Source organism: Cetorhinus maximus, chromosome 23 (genome assembly GCF_964194155.1).
Source record: "Cetorhinus maximus chromosome 23, sCetMax3.hap1.1, whole genome shotgun sequence".
Lineage (NCBI taxonomy): Eukaryota > Metazoa > Chordata > Chondrichthyes > Lamniformes > Cetorhinidae > Cetorhinus > Cetorhinus maximus.
The window spans coordinates 44,632,086-44,654,513 of record NC_135901.1 but is presented as its reverse complement, the minus strand read 5'-3'; the positions used below and the strand labels follow the sequence as shown (position 1 = coordinate 44,654,513).

At 43.4% G+C, this 22,428-nt stretch overlaps 2 non-coding genes across 2 annotated transcripts; both read left to right on the top strand.

Annotated features, from left to right (window-relative positions):
* Positions 1-1,624: 1,624 nt before the first annotated feature.
* trnas-aga (transfer RNA serine (anticodon AGA)) lies at positions 1,625-1,706 on the top strand. Its single transcript has one exon. It is a non-coding gene; the product is annotated as a tRNA-Ser (tRNA).
* Positions 1,707-5,304: 3,598 nt separating this feature from the next.
* On the top strand, positions 5,305-5,378 carry trnan-guu (transfer RNA asparagine (anticodon GUU)). Its single transcript has one exon. It is a non-coding gene; the product is annotated as a tRNA-Asn (tRNA).
* Positions 5,379-22,428: the final 17,050 nt, after the last annotated feature.

The window sequence follows — 22,428 nt, the reverse complement described above, 5'->3', positions numbered from 1 at the left end:
CTGGAACATGAAATGAACAATGAGGTGACCGAGCTTTTAGACATCTGACCGAATATGTGTCTCGGTGTCACACTTTGATATATAATGCTCCTGGGGAACGTCTTATGACGTTTCATTAGGTTAAAGGCGCTTTATAAATATGAGCTGTTGTTGTAGGATATATATAGAAAGGTTCAGTCTTTTATCTTTTTACTTTTAAAATCTTGCTGCTTGAAATAAAAAAAACACCAACTAATCACTGCGGCTCCTGTGAAACTTACAAGACTGTCATTCAACACTGAAAGCAACTGACACACATCAAATTCAAAACACTTTCATGTTGCATCTCATTCTGCTTCTGTCCCTGTCTCGCCTCCAGATCCCTCTACCCGTCCAAACCCCAGGTTAATTAACTGCTTGAAGCAGAGACAGTCAGTTCATGGGAATGGATAAAACTCGTGGGTAAAGAGAAACCTGGATCTCATCTTCCTGGTTCTCCCAGATACTGATTACAGGAATGTGCACAGTGCCGATTATCCACAGTCACTCTCTCCTCCCAGTTGTTCAGCTTTGAAACTGATTTACACACTGGGTTTCAATGTGAAGAAAGCTGAGCTGTGATAAGCTTATATTGTTCAGCAGTTGTACTGCAAGAAGTTACATAACAGGCTGATGGGAGCAGTGCTCTTTGGACGCGGTAAACTCCAGTGAAGGATTGGCACCATTAATGTGTCGCTCAATTAGTCTCAAATCTCGTGCTGGAACTGACAAGAAAACTCGCTGAATTTGCTCCGTGTTTAGGTTTCAAAAGAGCCGAATACTAGGTAGGAAAGCGCATCTCGCTCGAGTGGGTTATAAAATGGCAGAACGACCCGTGCTGTTGGGAAAAATAAAATTATAGAAAGTTACAGCTCAGAAAGAGGCCATTCGGCCGGGCGTGCTGGTTTCAAAGTAGTGATTGGTTGATCCTTCAGGAATGATATTTGTGCAAACAGTAGGCAGCAAAATTCGTACTTCTCCCACCCATATTTTGCCTCACACCAACATTCCTACAGTCAGTGCTTTGCATCCAGCCCTTCTCCTCTCCTCTTCCTTCATTCCCTTACCCCACTTGAACTAAGTGTGCTGTTTTCCAGCTCTGAGGCAAAACTTAAGATCACACTCCCCTGATTCTAGTGGAGTTTTAAACGTTTCCAATCAATGAATAACCAACACTCGTTCCAACAAATTGACATTCCCTGACCGGGAATCAAATGCGGGCCGCAGCGCTAAGAGCACCGCATCCTAACCATGAGACCACCAGGGAAGCTGCACCAATAATTTTCGATTTGGCTTATCTACGCTGCTTTTGCCGATTGTTTTTCAGTTCAGATCTCTTTCACCACAAAACTGCCTGTTTAGGTTCAAGATAAACGACTTTGTCAGCCAATGAAAACAACGGTTGCTGTGAGCTTTCTAAGCTTATGTGATCATTCTCACTCTTTCATTCCCAATTTGGTGGGAAGAATGAGGAGAGACAGGATAAATTTCAGGGTTCCGGGGAAAAGGCCAGGTAATGGCCATGACAAGACCGGCATAAAGACCGCTTTCTCTGCTGTAACCTTTATGATTTCATACAACTAATAGTGGTATAGGAGCAGCTTCTGTAGTCGTGGTCGAGTGGTTAAGGCGATGGATTAGAAATCCATTGGGGTTACCCCGCGCAGGTTCGAATCCTGCTGACTACGTTTCCTGTTATTTCTGACTTTAACTGCACACAGACAGAACTAATTATCGTTTGAATCGAGGAAAAGAGATCCAAACACATCCGTGATTTCTTATGTCCATTCATTGTCAGCCTTCTGCAAATCTCCAGTCGGAAATGAAAAAAAAAAAGAGCCAGTTTGGTGACATGATTTCATCTTGGCATTTGCCTCTCCTTAGGCCCCTGTCACTCTCGGTGTATATCTCTGTTTGTTCTTATGTGTGGGTCAATGTGGTTTAGTTCCCCGAGGAGGTGAACACATTTTTACGAGCACAAACTGTATTCACATTCGTGGTGCAACTTCACATTACAATGTTACAGTGAAAAATATCAGGATGAAAGAGACAACAGGAGTCTGTCTTTTTCTATGTATGGAGTACAACAACAACTTATATTTATAAAGCTCCTTTTACCTCATGAAACGTCACAAGGCGTTCCCCAGGAGCATTGTATAACAAAGTATGACGCTGAGCTTCATATTCGGTCAGATGACTAAAAGCTCGGTCAAAGGGGGAGGCTTTAAGAACTGTCTTAAAGGAGGAAAGTATCGATTTCATGTTCCAGCTAACAGCAATGGTTTTTCTCATTGGCTGAAGACGTCACTTGTGTTCAAACGACATAGACCATTTGGTCAAAGAAACTTGTCCCTGGAAAAAGGGATCTGGAAAGGGAATGTGTCAAACTGCTGGGTTAGTGGTTAGAATGCGGTAATTTTATCAGTACAGCCTGCGTTCGATTCCTGGTTAGGGATTTGAAACTTATTCCTCCTGGGCGAGCTGATCAAATCAATGTGATTAATTTGCTGGTTGTAAATAACACTGTAAAGCTCTGCTAGAAATGATGGAGTAAGAGTGTAAGTTTCACATCAGAGCTGGAAATGTCACAAGGGCAAACTCGGGAATAAACCCAGAGTCGGAGTGAGGGAGTGAAAATAAAAGAGAAGGACTGTGATAGGTTACAAAGCACTGACTATAGAGCTGGTGGTGCACGGCAAAATATTATTTCCGTGTTACCCATGTCACATGCAGTTCTAATTTCCTGATTTATCCCATGCCCAACATTACCACTACAGTTTGGTGGCCTGTAAACAACTCCCACCAATGTTTGCTGCCTCTTGTTGTTTCTTAGCTCACCCAAACTAATTCCACATCTTGATCCTTCAATCTAAGATCCTCTGTCACTAATGTACCGATCTCGTTCCTTATTAACGGCGTGACCCCACCTCGTTTTCCTTTTTGTCCATTCTTCCTAAAAGTATTCAGGTCAACCAATCACACTGTTCTTTGAAAGCAGCACACAGGGCCGAATGGCCTTTTTTCTTTGCTGTAACTTTCTGTCATTTTATTTTTCCTAATACCACGGTTAAGATGAATTTTCTTACCTTCCATATGATGCTTTGAATTCAAGACATTCAGCAAATTCAGCGAGTTTTCTTTTCATTTATGGCAGGGAATTTGGAACCGGACTCGTTGAGCGGCAATTAAATGTTCTCAATCGTCAGATGCAGCTCACCGAGTTAAAACAGGCACTGTTAGCATCAGCCTGTTATGTACATTCTTGCTGTACATCTTCTGAGCTATAAGCTGATCACAGCTCCACTTTCTGCACATTGAAAGTCAGTGTGAAAATAAGCACAATTTCAAATCTTAACAACACACATATTTGTGATTTTCTGTGTGTGTCAATGTGGGTCAGTTTCCCATTTTTACCACCCAAACATTGGCCATGTTAGTTCTGTGGCTTCATGTTAAGGTGGTACAGGGTAAAAAAGAGCAGTTTTAAAACATTTCTCTCTTTTCTTTGAGTGGAGACTGTTCAGCAACTAAACCTCCAGATGTTACTGGGTGATGATTGAAGCTTTCACATGATCTTATTAAGTAGCTGAGAACGCTCGAGGGGCCGAATGGCCAATTCCTGATCATAATTTTTAATATCCTAATTCAGTGTCAATGTTGGTGAAGACAATGTTTGTGTCTAATCTGAATGTGATAGTGAGGCCGAGTGGGCTCAGCCGCTGGTTCAGGTTTCGATCTCTCTGGTGATTTGGGCTTCACTCCCACCACTGCCAAACTTTCTGGTGGTTTGTTATTTGAGGCGCTTTCCAAAAATTCTCTGTGCGGTGAAGGGGCAGCTGAGCTGTGCCGTGTTGTATTTCATTTGGAAGATTGAGGAGAGACAGTGTAAATCCCAGGGTGACTGGGAAAAGGTGGGACAATGGCACGGACTGGAAGACCTTCTTTCACTGGAACTCCTTGTATTCATTCTATTATTTTAAACAAACAACATGCAGCCTTTACCCAGTTGTCCTGGCCGAGTGGTTCAGGCGTTTTTCCACATGGTTCGAATCCTGCCAACTCCCCTTCTTCTCATTCCTGACTGACACAAACTGTCTGCAGAATAAATTATCCGTCAAATGAAAAAGAAAACCAGCCAAACACCCCCGTGTATGTTACTTTTGTTCATCTGAAAACATTCACTACATTTGGCCCCTGAAATGGAACAATAATTGACCAAGTTAGTGACATCCTTGCTTTCTGGGTGTTTGTCTCTCCTGAGGCCTCTGTCACTCTCGGTGTATGTGTCTGTGTGTGTTCCTCTGTGTGTGTCAATGTGGTTCAGTTCCCCGAGGGGATGGACACATATTCACTTCATAAACTTGACTCACATTAATTGTGCAGCTTCATATTAAAATGTCAAAGAGAAAAATATCAGGATGAACGATGCAAGAGGAGTTTGCAATGTTTGGAAGGAGGTGCAGCTAAGAAGTGGAAGATGTGAATGATGTTATTGGTGATTGAGAGGAATGTATTGTAACCTTGGGGCTTTTGTAGGCCGATTACCTTCCACACTTTGAAATTCAGAACAAGCTGAGGCTCCAGGGAGGAAGCAACATTGATCTCCCTGAATTTTTGCATAGGGAACGATGACTGTGCATTCCCGGCTAGCTTACCCGGTAAAGCCTGAGACTCTTAATCTCAGCATCGTGGGTTCGAGTCCCATGCTGGGCGCCGCAGTTTTTTTAAAGCTTTGATGGGTGATCCCCAACTCCCCATCCCTCCAGCAGTGTCACCGCTCAAACTGAGTCTTTCTCCATCCCGCTTTGTTAATATCACAGCCGCTGGTTTCTGAGTCTTACTCTTCTGGAAACTAACTCACCTGGTCCCTTTACCCCGCCTTTTCCCCGGAGACCTGCATTTTCTGTCCAATTCTCTTTTGAAATCTGCCTCCCCCACATGCTCAGGTGGTGCATTCCAGATCCTAACCACTCGCTGTGTAACAGAGAAACCCCTTTAGAATTACCGGTTTTGGGACAATCAGAATACTCAGTAACAGACAAAACACGGAAAGACTCGAAGGGAAACGGCACCGGTTGTAGGAGAGCTGGTTCCCAGTGACCTGGATGTGTCTGCAGTGGGTGGGATCAGACTTTTTCCATGTGCCCACAATGAATGTCCCACCCTTTATTTGGGAAGAGTAAAACTGAGAGGGAATAATTGTCATTGCAGTTGCGGCAATCTGAAGCTTTCTCTCGCTGAGCCATTGGTTTAGGATATCTTACAGAGTGCTAGCTCCTCCTTCTAGTCTCTGTGGCGCAATTGGTCAGCGCGTTCGGCTGTTAACCGAACGGTTGGTAGTTCGATTCCACCCAGAGACGAAGCTGGCGCTTTTTTCTCCCCATCATTACTCATTAACGCTCTGATTTGTTTCAGGGCCCTGAAACAACAAGAAAAACCATCCCACACCCCACGTTGAAAACTCGGCTGTCACCCACTGAGTTCCCACACCAAGCTCTGTTTATGGATATTCATTTCAGACATAACAAAGAATATGAACGTTCGTAAACCCCCATCTAAATCAATAGAGATCTATGAGGCTATTGGATTGAAACAAGCCCATCAATTCGTCGCTCTTGCTCAGCTCCACAGTGAGTGAGACAGGAACAAGTAACAATATTCCAGCCCCGCACTCTCCAATCACCCGCTGCCAGCAGAAACATCTTCTTATTTTGCTGAATGTTATCTTCAGAAATGGCGAAAAGCGAATCTAATGTGGCTGCAAGATCCAGCATTCAGTTCACATTCAACAACAAACAGGAATGGGAGCGATACAACTTTTCCACACAGCTGGGTGATAATGTTTTCCCCGAGCATCGAATGGAGCAACTTGCAGAAGCGAACTGAGTGGGGTAACCACAACGCTACAGGAACATTTCCCTGCCTGGATCCCAATGGAGCTGTCTGGAATGTTAATCGGTGACGTCATGCAGCAGCACTTTGGGTCTTTGTTTTGAAGAAATGGAATTCGGCTGTTCTCATTAGGAATGCTGGAGACAGACTGATCAACAATGTCAACATCAAATGGCACAGCGCAGTAAGAGAACCTTACACCCATTCTATTTGTAACCTGCCTTTTACAAAGATCTTGCCTATTAGTCCCAGTTTCCTCTCCCTTTCCATGAATCAGAAATTTCTCCCTTTCAACCATTTCCAAATTCCCTTTTGAAGAAGGAGTTTCTGCAGAATCCATGCAGTTTGTCTTAATGAATATTTCCCTTACCCAATGAAATGAAGAGTTGGACTATGGTTCTTTCTGAAGTTTTTGATATAAACATTAGTTATTTGTGCAATTAATTTCATATTGAATTTACAAAAGACGTTTATTCTGATCGGACATGTCCTCAGTATTTTCTCAGTCATGATGACCATGAAACTATCACGGATTGCCGTACAAACCCATGTGGTTCACCAGTCCTTTAGGGAAGACAATCGGTCGTCCTTACCTGGCTGACCTGCCTGTGACTCCAGACCAACAGTGATGTGGTTGATTCTTAACGGCCCTCCGAAATGCTTTAACATGTTACAAAGCTCAAGGACAGTTCTGGATGGGCAACAAATGCTGGCCAGCCGTGCCTATGAAAGAATGAAGATCCATGATGAGGAGCGATGAAAAGTGATTTTGTACCATCTCTCCCATTCCCTTGTGTTCAATCACAGTATCAGTTGCGCCTGCCTTTAGGGTAATGCTAGTCTTTGGATCACACTGGTCGTCATCTTTCAGTCAGTAAGTAACTGTGAATTTGCATTTGTAAACTCATTAATTCCTGTTGTTGACTAAAGAAACTGGTATTTTTTTTGTGCCTAGTCAGTTTCATCCCTCCTGAATTTGAGAATGCTTTTTGAAGTTGGCGAAGGGCAAATTTAATGTGGTGGCAAGGAACTATATTCAGTTAATATTCAGCAACAAACATGAATTATGGAACTTTCCCTCACACTTAGATGTGTAAATCTCGATAATGTTTCTACCCATTTCCAGACAGGGGACTTTTTGCATGTACTTGATAACCACTACACACAGAAACAATGGACAGAACCACAGAGAGTGACTTAGTATATCAAACCCTGCAGTCTTACTGCACTTCCGAACCCTGGTTTGTGGAAGTCCAGTTTGGCTGAAAAACATAGCCATGCGGCAGAGAAATTGATCTGAAATTAGAATCATAAAATGTCACAGCACATCAGGTCATTCAACACTTCACACATGTGCGAACTATCTCACTGTAATTCGTCTCATTTTTGTCTCTTTCTCATAACTGTGCCTTTTGGAGAAAATCATTCAAAGCCTGGAGAAGTGCCAATGACACATGGCTGTGAGATAATATATTCAGTTATTGTTTAGCAACAAATGGGAATTGTGCAACTTCTCGCAATTAGATGATTCAGTTTTGATAATGTCTCTGCCAGCTTTTGAACCAGTCACCTTGCGTATGTGAAGTGAATGTGATAACCACTATTTGTATTTTTATTCATTTATGGGACGTTGGCATCACTGGCAATGCACCACAGAAACAATTCGCGAGAAAATGCCAAAGGGACTTGTATAGAATTTCAAACTGTGTAGACCTGCTGCACTGCAAGATCCTGTTCTACTGGAATAAGATTGGGATGGGACATTTTGGAATGCTGCAGAGAAATTGATCTAATTGTAAACTGACACCGCCCATTAGGAGGCCATTCGACCCATCGGGTTTGTGCTTTCTTCAAAGAGCTAACCACTTAGTTCGAATATCATTCTCTTCCTTCATAATCCTGCAGGTTTTTTTTCCATTTCAAATAATTATGAATTCCTTTTTGAAAACTCTGAGTTAAGAAAAACAATATTGAAAGAGGTGCAGGAGCTTCTGCAGTGTCCATGCTCAGTGTGTGAAAATTAACAAAGTTTCCCTGTCCCAATCACACGGAGAGTTGGACTGGGGATTCATATGTTGTCTTCGAAATGAAGAGGAATGTTTATTTATGCAATTGATTTCCTATTGAATATTTAAATGAAGTTTATTCTGACCAAGCATCTCAGTCGATATGTACAATGTAATTCCCCTTATTGTACAGCCTGTTACAGAGGCTGTTATAGAAAAGAGGGAAAGGTTTGCTACAGCTAAACAAAGCCCTGGTTAGATCTCACCTGGAGGACTGTGTATAGTTCTGGGAACGGCACCTTATAAAGGATCAATATTGGTCTTGGAAACAGGGCAGTGCTGATCCAGCAGAATGTCAGTTCTGGAATGTAAGTGGACATTCTCCCCTCCGTAAATTGAGGTCATCCAAAACTGCTGTCCGTGTCTTCACTCACAGCAAGTCCCATTCCCCATCACCCTCTACTCGTTGACCTACATTGGTTCCCGGTCAAAGAATGCATTTACTTCAAATTTTCTTATCCTTGTGTTCAAATCTCCCGTTGTTCTCGCCCCTCCCTATCTCTGAGATCTCCTCGAACCCCACACGTCTCTGAGATATCTGTGCCCCTCTAATCCTGGCCTGTTGTACGTTCCCAATTAGAATCGCTCCACCATTGGTGACCGAGGTTTCAGTTACCGAGGCCCCAAGCTCTGGAATTCCCTCCCTCCACCTCGACCACTCTTTCCTCCTTTAAGACGCTCCATAAAACCTATCTCTTTGACCAAGCTTTTGTTCACCTGGCCTAACATCTCAATATGTGTGTCAGTGTCAGACTCTGTTACATAAAGATCATGTCAACCATCTTTGGAGGTTTAATTACGTTGAAGACACTATCTAAATGTAAGCTGTTGTTGTAATGGGGCATATAGAGAAGGAGACAAGCTCCTCTTCCAACTTTCACCCCGATATTTTTTTGATCTGAAGTTGCACAACTAATGTGAATAAAGTTTGTTCTGTTAAAAATGTGTCCATTCCCTTGGGGAACTGAACCACATTAACACTCACACAGACCAAGAGAAAGAAGAAACCACGGGAGTGTTTGCGTGGTATTGATTCCGTTTATCCAATAATTAATTCCATGGGCACCTGATTAAAATCAGGAATGATGAGAACTGGAGACGGTAGGATTTGTACCTCTGTGAGGAGACCCCACAGGATTCCAACTCCAACCCCTTATCCACTCCACCGTGAACACAGGACTGACACTGACATCACTGCTCTTTGTATAAAATCATAGACGGCTCCATCAGACGGTCATTCAGCATGTTGTCTCTCTCGAAGAGCAACTCAACTACTGTAATTCCACACCCCACCTTTTCCCCACAGCAACTCTCCTAGTTCTCCCTGTCAATATGAGGTGGCATCTTGCTTGTGCTAATGGGGCTGCTAAATGTTGAGCGGCGGTGGGACGCAAACTCACGACTTCGTACATACTTTAAGCCAACGGCTTAGCTCGCTCAGCCACGCTGGGCGAAATTTATGAAACGTTTCCTTCACAAGTTTCGGCACTGAAATAGAACAAAAGCTATAGATTAGGAATAGGCAAAATACTGCAGATGCTGGAAATCTTAAACAAAAGCAAAAAATGCTGGAAAAACTCAGCAGGTCTGACAGCATCTGTGGAGAGAAAGGCAGAATTAATGTTTCGAGTCCGTATTACTCTTCTTCAGAGCTAAAGGGAAGTAGAAATATGAAGTCCTACTTCCCTTTAGTTCTGAAGAAGAGTCATGTGGACTCGAAACATTAACTCTGTCTTTCTCTCCACAGATGCTGTCAAACCTGCTGAGTTTTTCCAGCATGTTTTGTTTTTGTTTCAGAGTAGGAATAGATCATTTGGAACCTCAAACCTGCTCCGTCAGTTAATCAGATCATCCTGCACTTAGTAACAAACAGAAATCGTCTCCACTCAAAAGCACAATGAGCTGCAGTGAAGGGTCGGGACCATTTGAACTCAGTGAACTGGTCTGGTTCCAAATCTCCTGCTGGAAATGACAAGAAAACTTCTCACTGAATTCACTCCGGGTCTTGATTTCAGAAGGACAGGACACAAGGTAACAAAGTACATTTCGATAAAATGCGTTATAAAATGGCAGAATGACTGGGAAAGAGCATCTGTGGTGTTGGAAAACATAAAATTATAGAAAGTTACAGCAAAGAAAGAGGCCATTCGGCCTGGTCTGCTGCTGTCAAAGAGCAGTTGTGATTGGTTGATCAGGAGTGGTCAATTACTCTTCCATTTCCGACTCCGAATTTAGTGAATGTTTGCAAATGAACAGAAATAAGAATCACGGGGTATTTGGATGCTTTATATTCAATTTAACCCATAACTAATTCTACAGACCGTCAATTAAAATCAGGAATGATAGGAAGCATAAACGACCGGGGTCAAACCTGCATGAGAAAACTCCAGCCGATTTCCAGTCCATCAGTTTAACTAATTCGCCACAATACTTAGCGAAAGTTCGCTATTGATTGTATAAAATAATAGAATGGAGACAGGGAGTAACAGAGAAATAAGATTTTCAGTCTGTGCCATTGCCCCAACCACCTCTCCCCATTCTCCCAAACAAAATGCAACACTGCACAGGTCAGCCGGCCCCTGGCCGCACGGAGGATTTTTTGGAAGCGTCTCAAACAACAAACCGTTGGAAAGTTTAACAGCCGCGGGAGTGGAGCCCAAAGCAGGAAAGCCTCGGCCAGCATCTTAGCCCACTCGGCGACTCAGTATCACATTTAGAGCAGAAGCAACCATTGCCTCGACCGGCATCGGTATGGGAAAAATATAATCAGGAATAGGCCATTCGGCCCCTCGGGCATTCTCAGCTACTTCATCAGATCATGTGAAAACTTCAATCATCCTCCGCTTTGTAACATCCGGGCATTTAGTAGTTGAACAGCCTCCACCCAAAAAGAAACAGAAAGAAATGTCCTTTTGCATCTTTTAAAACAGCGCTTTTGTTTTCTCTGGACCATCTTAATATGAAGCCGCAGGACTAAGGTGAATAATGTTTGAATGGTAAAAATGAGGAACTGAACCACATTGACACACACAAAGGAACACACACAGACATCGACACCGAGAGTGACAGAGGACAAGGGTTTGTTTCTAAGGAGGGACAAACACTCAGAAAGCAAACATGATACGAACCTGGATCCGTTTTTGTTCCATTTCCGACTAGAAGTTTCGTGAATATTTTCGTGAATGAACGGAAATAGGAAAACGCCCCAGTGTTTGGATGGACTTGATTCAATGTAACCGATAATTAACTCTGTAAACAGAGAGTTAAAACCAGGAATAATGAGAAGCGGGGAACCCCAATGGATTTGGACTCCATCGCCTTCACCACTCAGTCACCACGACTAACTCAATGCACAGGGTGATGTTGTTAGTATGAAATCATGCGTGGCTACAGCAGAGAAGGAGAACATTCTTGTCCGTGCCGGCTCTCTGGAAGAGCAGTTTAACTCATTCTATAACCCTCGTCTTTTTCCTCACAGCAATTTATTTTGAATCTGTCTCTCCTCGCCCTTCCTGTTAAAATGAAACACCGCACACAAACCGTACAATTCAATCTGAGCTGGCACTTGTTCAACTCGCTGTTCAAGCTGCTCATGTAGAACTTTCAATTTCCAAAACCCACTAACCTCAACACTGCGGCACCTGTGAAACTGACAAGGGAACACATGGCAGAAATTCATCACTGAAAGTAACTGACACACATCAAATTCTAAACGTGTTTACCTTATTGGGAGGCTGTGGCACAGTGGTACTTTCACTGGTTTGGGATTCTAGGAACTGGGGATCAAATCTCACCATGGCAGATGGTGAAATTGGTTTTCAATAAAAATCTTGTGATCATCACTGATGACAGTCGGGACGAAAATCTCTTTAACTCTTAAATTCTCTCTGGAAGAGGCCTGACTTAGCCAGGGACTGCCCACCCATCCAGTTTATGAACCCATTCTTTCCCTGGAAAGCAAGGAATGGGAATGTAAGACACGAGAAGGGTTCAAGGAGCTGATTGTCCCAGACGCTGATTATAGGAATGTGCAGAGTGTCAATTATCCACAGTCTTGTGTATGTTGTTAAACTTTGAAATTATTTTGAACTGATTTTCAATGTGAAGAAACGGAATGAACTTGTGTTCTTCAGTAGATATACAAGAAGGTACATGCTCATGTGCAAACACTGCGTGTTTGAAACTCAGGTGAATGGTTCAGATCATTTATGCAGTTGTACTAGTCTGGTTTCAAATTCAGTGCTGGAAATGAGAAGAAAACTCGCTGAATCTGTTTAGTGTCTGGAATTCAAAGTGTTAGCTAGAAGGCAGGATGTACATCTCGCTAAACAAAAACAGAATTACCTGGTTCAACAACTTTAGATCTTAAACTTCCCCTCCCCCATCCCCACCCCGTTTCTCCCCCCTCCCTTTTTTTTTCAATAATTTATATAGATTCTTCTTTTCCCACCTATTTCCATTATTTTTAAATCTAAAACTAAAACTTTGTTAGTCTTTCCACCCCACCCCCACTAGAGCTGTACCTTGAGTATCCTGCCTTCCATTCTTAATTAGCACTTTTCTTAGATAATATCACCACCTTCAACACCTCTTTGATCCTTTTGTCTGTGACATCTTTTGATTATCTGCTCCTATCACTGCTTGCTTATCTCCACAATCATCCCACCCTCAACTTCTCTCTCCCCCCGCCCCCCCACCTTAAACCAGCTTATATTTCACCTTTCTCCTAACTATACTCAGTTCTGCCGAAGGGTCATGAAGACTCGAAACGTTAACTGATTTCTTCTCCACCGATGCTGCCAGACCTGCTGAGTTTTTCCAGGTAATTCTAATTCTGTTTTTGGATTTCCAGCATCCGCAGTAGCTTTTAGCTTTTTGTGTACATCTCGCTAGATTGACTTATGAAATGGCAGAATAACTTAGAGAGATGCAATCGGGGTGTTAGGGAACACAAAATGACAGAAAGTTACAGCAAATAAAGAGGCCATTCGGTCCTGTGTGCTGCTTTCAAAGAGCAGTGTGATTGATCTGAATATTCAAGGGTATTCGTCATTTAGGAAGGATAGACAAAAAGGGAAAGGAGGCGGGGTCGCGCAGTTAATAACGACAAGATCGGTACATTAATGAGAGAGGGTCTTAGATTGAAGCATCAAGGTGTAGAATCAATTTTGGTGGAGCTAAGAAACAGCAAGAGGCAACAAACATTGGTGGGAGTTGTTTATTGGTCACCAAACTGTAGTGGTAATGTTGGGCACTGTAATAACTCAGGAAATTAGAGCTACAAGTAACATGGGTAATACAGGAATAATATTCTGCCTCGCACCACCAGCTCTATAGTAAGTGCGTTGTAACCTATCACAGCTCTTCTCTTTTATTTTCACTCCCTCACTCCAACTGTGGGTTTATTCTCGACTTGTTGCACGTGTAACATTTCCAACTCTGATGTGAAACTTTAACTCTCACTCCCCTGACTCTGACAGAGCTGTTCTGTGTTGCTTTCAGACTGGAAGACAATAACATTGGTTTTAACAGTTCGCCCAAGGGCAGTAAATCTCAATTCCCTGACAGGGAATCAAACCTGCGGTGTGGCAGCAAAAGTGCTGAACCCTAACCAGTCGGCCATCAGAGAAGCTGCTAACAGGGCTGGAAATTTGGCTCATGGAGGCTGATTTTGGCATTTTTTTCATTCCCGATCCCTTTCACCAGAGATAAATTTCTCTGACCAAATGGCCTGTTCAGTTTGAACACAATGAGCCAATGAGCAGAACCATTGCTGTTATCTGGAACATGAAATCGACAGTTTCCTCCTTTAATACAGTTCTTCGCCTTTGACCGAGCTTTTAGTCATCTGACCGAATATGTGACTCGGTGTCACACTTTGTAATATAATGATCCTGGGGAACACCTTGTGACATTTCATTGGGTTAAAGGCGGTTTATAAATATAAATTGTTGTTGCAGTTTAACATACAGAGAAATAGACAAACTCCTCTTGCATCTTTTATCCTGAGAGTTTTTCCTTGTAACATTTTAACATGAAGTTGCACAACGAAAGTAAATAAAGTTTGTGCTGGTAAAATGTGTCCAACCCCTCGGGAAACTGAACCACATTGACACACACAGAGGGATACACCGAGAGTAACAGAGGCCTAAGGAGAGACGAACTCCCAGAAAACAAGATGTCACCAACTTGGCTCAGTTTTTATTTCATATCCGACTGGAGGCTTGTAGAAGACTGACACAGAAATGGATTTGTTTGGATGGCTTTTCTTCTATTTGAATGAGAATTAATTCTACAGGCAAGCAGAAATAACGAGAAGCACAGTCAGCAAGATTTGAACCTACGTCAGGAGGCCCCAATGGATTTTAAACCCATTCACCTTAAAGACTGGGCCACAACTACAGAACTTGCTAACATGTTAATATTAATTGTTTAAAATCATAGAATGGTTACAACAGGGAAAGTGGGCCTTCTGCCCGTCCTGTCACTGCCATTACCCGACCTTTTCTCCAGAACCCTGTAATTTATACTGTCTCTCCTCGTTCCTCCTACAAAATAATAGCATGTTTAGTCAAAACAGAGAAGACTCGTAGAGCCACTAACAGCATCGAGTGTGTTGGACATGAACATGAAGTGAACAGTGAGGTGAAATAGTGGCACAAGCTGCGGATGTACAACTTCCAATTTCCAAAACCCAACAACCTAATCAATGCGGCTCCACTGAAACTTTCAAGGCAAATATTGTTCCTTAATAAGGTGCCGCTCCTAGAACTATGCACAGTCCTCCAGGTGTGATCTAACCAGGGCTTTGTATAGCTGTAGCAAACCTTTCCCTCTTTTCTATAACAATCTCTGTAACAGGTTGTACAGCAAGGGGAATTAGATTGTATATTTCGACTGAGGAAAATGAGGAGGTGCTTGATCTCACAGCCATGTGTCCTGGTCAATGTTCACGAATCTGCAACATAATGAAAAAGACATTTAGGCCTACATCGAGCGCTTTCGAAATCTATAGAACTATTGGATTCAAACAAACCCATCAGGTATTCATTCTTCCTTAGCTCCACAGTGAGTGAGATAGGGAAAAGCAGAAAAGCAGTAATATTCCAGCCCTGCACTCTCCAGTCACCCGCTGCCAGCAGAAAGCGGCGACTGCAGCTTCAATCAGTGGGTTACTGCCCGTTCCTGGGACACAAGTCACTCCAACCCGGGCCAAACTTCCCAATTCACCGAACATAGGCTCAGGAAATGCAAATGTATTATATCCCAGTCCCTAACCTCCGAGCAGCATTTACTGAATACCCGAGTGAATGAGTCACAAACAAAACTAACACCAACTTTCTAAATCTTTTTATTGGATGTGTTCATTTCATTTTAAGTTCTGCAGATGGGAAAATGGCCAAAATAGAGGTTGGTGAATAACAGCTTGTAACCATGTTCCTCTCTCCCACTGCAATGCTGATCCTTCCAATTTACAGGCATTTGGGAGCAATTATCAGTTTGATACTCAGATTAGCTCCGTCTCCATATTATGAGATGGATCTAGAAGCACCGGAGAAGGTACAAGAAAGATTTACTGGAGTGATGTTAAAACTGAAAACTTTTAACATTCAACAACGATTGAACTGATTAAATAGGTTTTCTCTAGAAAACAGAGTGAGGGAATGACCTGATCGAAGCCTTTAATATTCCAAAAGGGTTTGGAAGATGTTTCTACTTGCGGATAGACAAGAATAAATAAAAGTTGGTTAACAGGAAACCCAATGTCCAATTCAGAAGCAACGTCTTTAACCAGAGATAAAAGCAGAAAATAATGGAAATACTCAGCAAATCTGGGAATTTCTGGGGAGTGAGAACCAGAGTTATATTTTCAGGTCTGTGCACTGATTCAGTACAGTTCTGCTGACCAGTCACAGACCTGAAATGAAAACTATGTCTCTTTCTCCACAGACACTACCAGACCTGTTTAGAATTCGAAAATGTTCTGTTTTTATTTCAGATTTAGAGCATCGCTTTCCTTTTTTCTTCAGATGATAATGCAGAGCCCATTGCCAGGAGGATTAGAGATCCAAGTCTGTGTTGGACACGCCTAGGTACAGTCACACTGTGAAAACATCATTCAGCAGCTAATTATGGAAAAAAAGGTTTACTCGATCATCTGATTAGTTGACACAGCAGCAGTCACATCTGATGGTGAAAATTCAGAGATTTCATGTGTCCGAAGGCATTTACTCAGTTTGACCTCCAGTGAACAATCCAGCTATAAAAGTTCAAAGGATTTGCTCCGCAATAGGCACATTCTGACTGACAAGACGGAGTTTAAATGTTTGGTGTATGGAAGGAGAAATCACTTCTTCACCTCACCTGCGAAGAATCCAGTGAATTCACATCTAACTGTAGGGGTTTGTTCTGTTGTTAATTACACCTAGAACAGAAGTATGGTAGAGGCCGATGCAATTTATTATATCAATTGATTGTATAATTTTATATCTTGACCTTAAAGCTGCAATTACCATCGGCTCATAAAAATTTATTGTATATGCAATTGCATCCTCCCAGAGCGCCAGGGTCTTACGCATGCGCATTGCGGAATCTGATTCGCACCTGCGCATTGCGGTCTCCTATTTGAGCATGCGCAGAGCTGTCCGTGTCTGGAGCCGCAGAGAGGGTAAGAAAATGGCGACTGCAGCAGAATAACAGCGTTATTAGGTGGACGGGAAGAATGGAGCCAACAGAGTGGACAGGGAGGCTTCATAAACAGTTGGTACAGGCCGCAGAGCCTTAATAAGAAACTACCGGCCCCGCGTTTGCAGCGAACAGACCGGCAATGGCTGGATCTCTCCCTCTGCTCGGCCCGGGGGAGCGGCTGAGCAGCAGGGCGCATGCGCAATCATCCTGGTCAGGCAGCAGGAGGAGAGAATAAGACCTTAAGACATAGGAGCAGAAATTAGGCCATTCGACCCATCGAGTCTGCTCCGCCATTCAATCATGGCTGATAAGTTTCTCAACCCCATTTTTCTCCTTCTCCCCGTAACCTTTGATCCCCTTACCAATCATGAACCTATCTACCTCGGTCTTAAATATACTCAATGACCTGGCCTCCACAGAATGTTGTGAATTTCTACCCTGGACTGACAGGGATGGATTTTGGAAACTCCTTTTACAGGGGGTGTGAAGGGGAGGATTTACACACAGCAAACTCAAACCACGAGAAATTTTTCTCTCTTATCAATTTCTGTCCTGGACTGATAGTTTTGTAATCTTTTCATAGGATATTAACTGGGAAGGATTTGCTGACGGGAAACTCAAACCAAACATCAGATCAAGATCTGACAGACTCACTTGATTCATCAGGACCTGGATATTATCGGCTTTTGAGAGTAAGTAATGAGTTTCAGGTCATTATCACTCACTGTGTAAAATTTCTTCCTCACACCCCCCTGTAAATCTTACCTCATATCTTAAATCTGTGTCCCATAACCCTTTTATGCTCAGATAATGTGAACAGCTTTTCTATAACTACCTCATGTAAACCAATCATAAACTTGTACACCTCTATCAAATTTCCCCTCAATCTACTTTGCTCCAAGGAGAACAACACCAGTTTCTCCAAACTAATCTAAAATCCTTCACCCCTTGAACCATTCTGGTAAGTCTCCTCCACACCCTCTCAAGGACCCTCACATCCTTCATCATGTGTGGTGATCACTGGTTTGCACAGACCCAGATGTTCTGTGTTCGTGTGTGTGACATCATCACACATCGACAATTGCACGGTGACATCATCACACATCGACAATTGCACGGTGACATCAGCACACATCAACAATTACACGGTGACATCACCCCGCTCCCCGGGTATTTCCTCAACTGGGAGATTTTTCTCTGACTCCAGTGCTTCTGATATCTTTCCAGCTGCAGGCTCCAGCAGGAATTTCCAAAGCTGAAAAGAGTTAAATTGTTTGAGAGGTGAGTAGTTTTGACCATTCATCTACAATTTGGAGCTTTTAGTCCTCTGCTCTGTTATCTGTGTGAGGTCTGACAGCTCTGAGGCTGGTGTGACTCCTTTACTGTGGATCTGATTCTGTGTCCATCCATTGCGCTGTTCCACCTCTGCCCTTCCTGATCACCTCTCTGCTGTTGTCTAACTTCTTCTGTCTCTAATAATGGGTGTATTTTAGCTCTGTTTAGTATTTTCCTGTTACTTCTGCCAACTGCTGCCCTGACCATGTGCTGCTGGCTTACTAGCTATAGCTTCCCACCATGTCTTTCATAGTCAGGAATTGTTTTTCCTGTGCTATAGTCCATCTCTCTTCCATCTCTGAGCTTATATTGATCATCAGATTCTGCATCATTTTTATTCCCAGTAATTCATTCTGTGCTCCCTGAAATGTTTACTCTGTTTCTCTCTCCACAGATACTGCCTGATCTGCTGAGTATTTCCAGCATTTTCTCTTTTTATTTCAGATTTCCAGCAGCTGCAGTATTTTGCTATTATTTTATTGCAGGCGTTGCTCACAGAACCGAGTCTAGAAACACAGATGGACCAATTAAGAGCTGGTTTGTATCAGGGTGGCTGTTGGTTACAGAAGTTGGTCCCTGGCCTCCAGTGTAGGTCCTTTCTCATCAAGTTATAGAATCATTGAATGATTACAATACAGACAGAGGCCATTCAGTCTGTTGTGCCCCTGTTGGTTCTCTGCAAGACCAAATCAGTTAGCCTCTCCCTCGCCCTTTCATTAACAAGACCAGCAAATGTTGCCAATCCCCAGTTGCTTGTGAAGGTGATGTTTGACCTTCTTAAACTGCTGCAGTCCATGTGGTATGATGAACGTGCTCCCACAATGCTGTTCGGTAAGGAGATACAGGTTATTCCCCCAGAGATGATAAAGGAACAGTGATATATGTCCAAATCAACAACAACAATTTGCATTTGTATGGAATGTTTTTGTGTACTAGACCTTTCCAACGAGTTTCACAGATGTGTTATAAATCAAGAGCCTTTGTAGTTCAGTGAGCACAGGGGTGATTGGTGAACAAGACTTGGTGAGAGTAAGCACACGGGCAGCAGAGTTTTGGATGAGCTCAATATTACAGTGAGGTTGAATGTAGGAGGCCGGCCAGGATTTCGTTAGGAGAGTTAAGTCTTAATAAAGGAATGGATGAGAGTTTCAGCAGCAGATGAGCTGAGACTGGGGTGGAGTCGGGCGATGTTACTGAGGTGGAAATAGGCAGTCTTGGTGATGATGTGGATATGTGGTTGGAAGCTCATCTTGGGGTGAAATATTTCACCATGTTTGTGAACAGTCTGATTCAGCCTCAGACAATTGCCACAGAGAGGGGTAGTGTCAATTATTATAAATTTATTGATTACTAAAATCTGAAATAAAAACAGTAAAAACTGGAAACTCTCAGCAGATCTGAAAGAATCCATGGAGATGGAAACAGAATTAACGTTTCAGGTCTGTGAGCAAGTGAAAGAGGGGAGGTGGGAAGAAGAACAGAAGGAAAGGACTGTGAAAGGCTGCAGGTTGGGAGAGGTTAACTAACAAAAGGGTTTTTTTTTATTTGTTCATGGGATGTGAGTGTCGCTGGCTAGGCCAGCATTTATTGCCCATCCCTAATTCCCCTTGTCCTCTGGACATTAATGTGGGTCTGCTCATGTAGGCCAGTCCAGGTAAGGACAGCACATTTGCTTCCCTAAATGACGTTAGTGAACCAGATGGGTTTTTACGACAATCGGCAATGGTTTTGTGGTCATCATTAGACTTTTAATTCCAGATTTTCATCCAGACACATCAGAGAATCATAGAATGGTTACAGCACAGAGGAGACCGCTTGGTGGGTCATGTCTGTGTTTGCCCACTGAAGGAACAATTTACCTGGTGCCACCTCCCTCCCTTTTCCCAGAGCCTGCGATTAACCAAGATTGAACAAGATCTGTATGTAACAAGATGTTTACATGAAGGGGTAGCAGAAAAAAAAGTAAAACAACTTGTTCACAGAGTGATTCATGAGTGGGGTACAGGATCATGTACCTGTACAGGTCAGTGAGGATCTCCAAGGTCCATCAGCCACTTGCATGCAGTGTGTAGAGGGCCCTGGGGGAGGGGAGAATGGAACCATTTGGGACAAAACAAAGGGCGTGAAGTCACCCCTCCCCCACTGTCCTGGTTACACAAACGACTCACCTTTGACTGTCCCACACCAGGGCCGGGTGGGGTCAAGGTGCAGGAAGCTGCAAGCTGGTAGGCTGAGCTGTGAACTGGGCGGATTTGGGGCTTTGAGTGACAGGTGTGGGGCTATATCAGAGTAGGCACAGTCACTGCTCCCCCTTTCCTCATGGAGGTTTCACTGGAGTCGTGTTGGTGAGTGTTTCTAAACTCTGTCTCACTAACCCGGGAATGGAGGTGGATTGGAGGTTGCTGTGAGTGTTATATTATATTGTTTCTCCTCATTCTTCCCGCTTCTCCCAGTCCAGGCTGCAGGTTGCTGTGATTCTGGGTGCAGAATGGTTGTTAGTCTCGGCCCTGGTGTGGGTGCACAAGCGCTGAAGGAAGGCTTATTGTTCTGCAGTAATGGTGGATGATGCTACCCAGAATGCTCTGAGGTAGAATATGGTCTGTCTCAAATACAGGAGCCCAGTCCGCCCTCACTCTACTATTTTGAATTTAATTTTCCATTAATCCATGCAATCAGCCAGTCTGTTTATGTCTTCCTGTATTTTGCTGCAGTTCTTCACCTTCTTAGCTGGAATTACAGGATTGTTGTCGTCTGCAGATCCGACAACCGACATTCAATTCGCAAATGATGAACAACTTTTAGATAGAGCGATCCCTTGGACGCATAGAACAGTGGGAACTATGGCCACCATTAGTCAGCGACTGTCGCTGAGATTTTTCTGAAAGTCTCACGGCCAAGCTCTGTTTCTCACTCGATTGCTCAGCCTGACCTGTTCAATATTTTCAGTGTTTTAACTTTTAAATTTCAGATCCAGCCGTGCAGAGCTAGGACATGGGAAGCAGAGCTTTTAATGACCTCATCATTGTGTGGGCGGCTAGGAATAGTCCAGGTTAGAGGGAACAAAGGAATGGGTGAGATTCAGCAGCAGATGAAGTTACGCAAAATGACTGAGGTGGAAATAGGCAGTCTTAGTGATATGTAGTCAGAAGCTCAGCTTAGGGTGAAATATGACACCAAGATTGTGAACAGTGGTTCAGCCTCAGAGTTGTCAGAGAGATGGATGGCATTGATGCTCAGGGAATGGAGTTTATAGAGGGGACTGAAGTCAATGGCTTCAATCTTCCCAATATTTAAATGGAGGAAATTTCAGTTCATCCAGTGCTGGATGTCAGACAAGTCAGGACCATGTGTGACTTGGAGGGGAACTTGGAGGTGATGGTGTTCACATACACCTGCTACCCTGGTCCTTTTAGTGGGTGGAGGATGAGGGTTTGGGAGATGTTGGTAGAATTGTAGATGCATAAAATCCCTTTCCTTCACCCCCTGCCTCTCCCATCTCCCTCTCTATTTCCCCCAGTAGATGCTGGTATTTTGTATAGTCCCTGACCAGTTGGCAGGTTCCCTTCCCTGAAGGATATTAGTGAACCAGTTGGGTTTATATTACAATCCAGCAGTTTTCATGGTCACTTTTTCCTGGTACTGGCCCCACAAATTACCAGATTCATTCACCTCAATTTCACAACCTGTTTTTGTGTTATTGTGGGTTCTCTCTCATTCACTTTTGTCTATTTAAACTATTTCCCCAGGATTTTCAATCGGGAAACCCACCATTTCATCAGAATCTGACGGTGTCGCACAATTAGTCAAAACCTGAATTTCATCGGATTTTAAGCATGAAAGATAAAAGTGCTTTTCACCGTGGGGAGAAACCGTACACGTGTTCTGTGTGTGAACGAGGTTTCAGCCGATTATCCGACCTGTCGAAACACAAGCACAGTCATACTGGAGAGAAACGATGGAAATGTGGGGACTGTGGGAAAGGATTCAATTATCCATCCAGGCTGGATACTCACCAGCGCACTCACACTGGGGAGAGGCCTTTCACTTGTTCTGTATGTGAGAAAGGATTTGTTGATTCATCCACCCTCCTGAGACACCAGCTCATTCACACTGAAGAGAGACTGTTCACCTGCTCTGAGTGTGGAAAGGGATTCACTCGGGCATCCAACCTGCTGAGGCACCAGCGAATTCACACTGGGGGGAGACCATTCACCTGCTCCGACTGTGGGAAGGGATTCATTCAGTTATCCTACCTGCTGACACACCAGAGAGTTCACACTGGGGAGAGGCCATTTACCTGCTCCGAGTGTGGGAAGGCATTCACTCAGTTATCCAACCTGCTGACACACCAGCGAGTTCACACTGGGGGAGACCATTTACCTGCTCTGAGTGTGGGAAGGGATTCAGTCAGTCATCCCACCTGCTGACA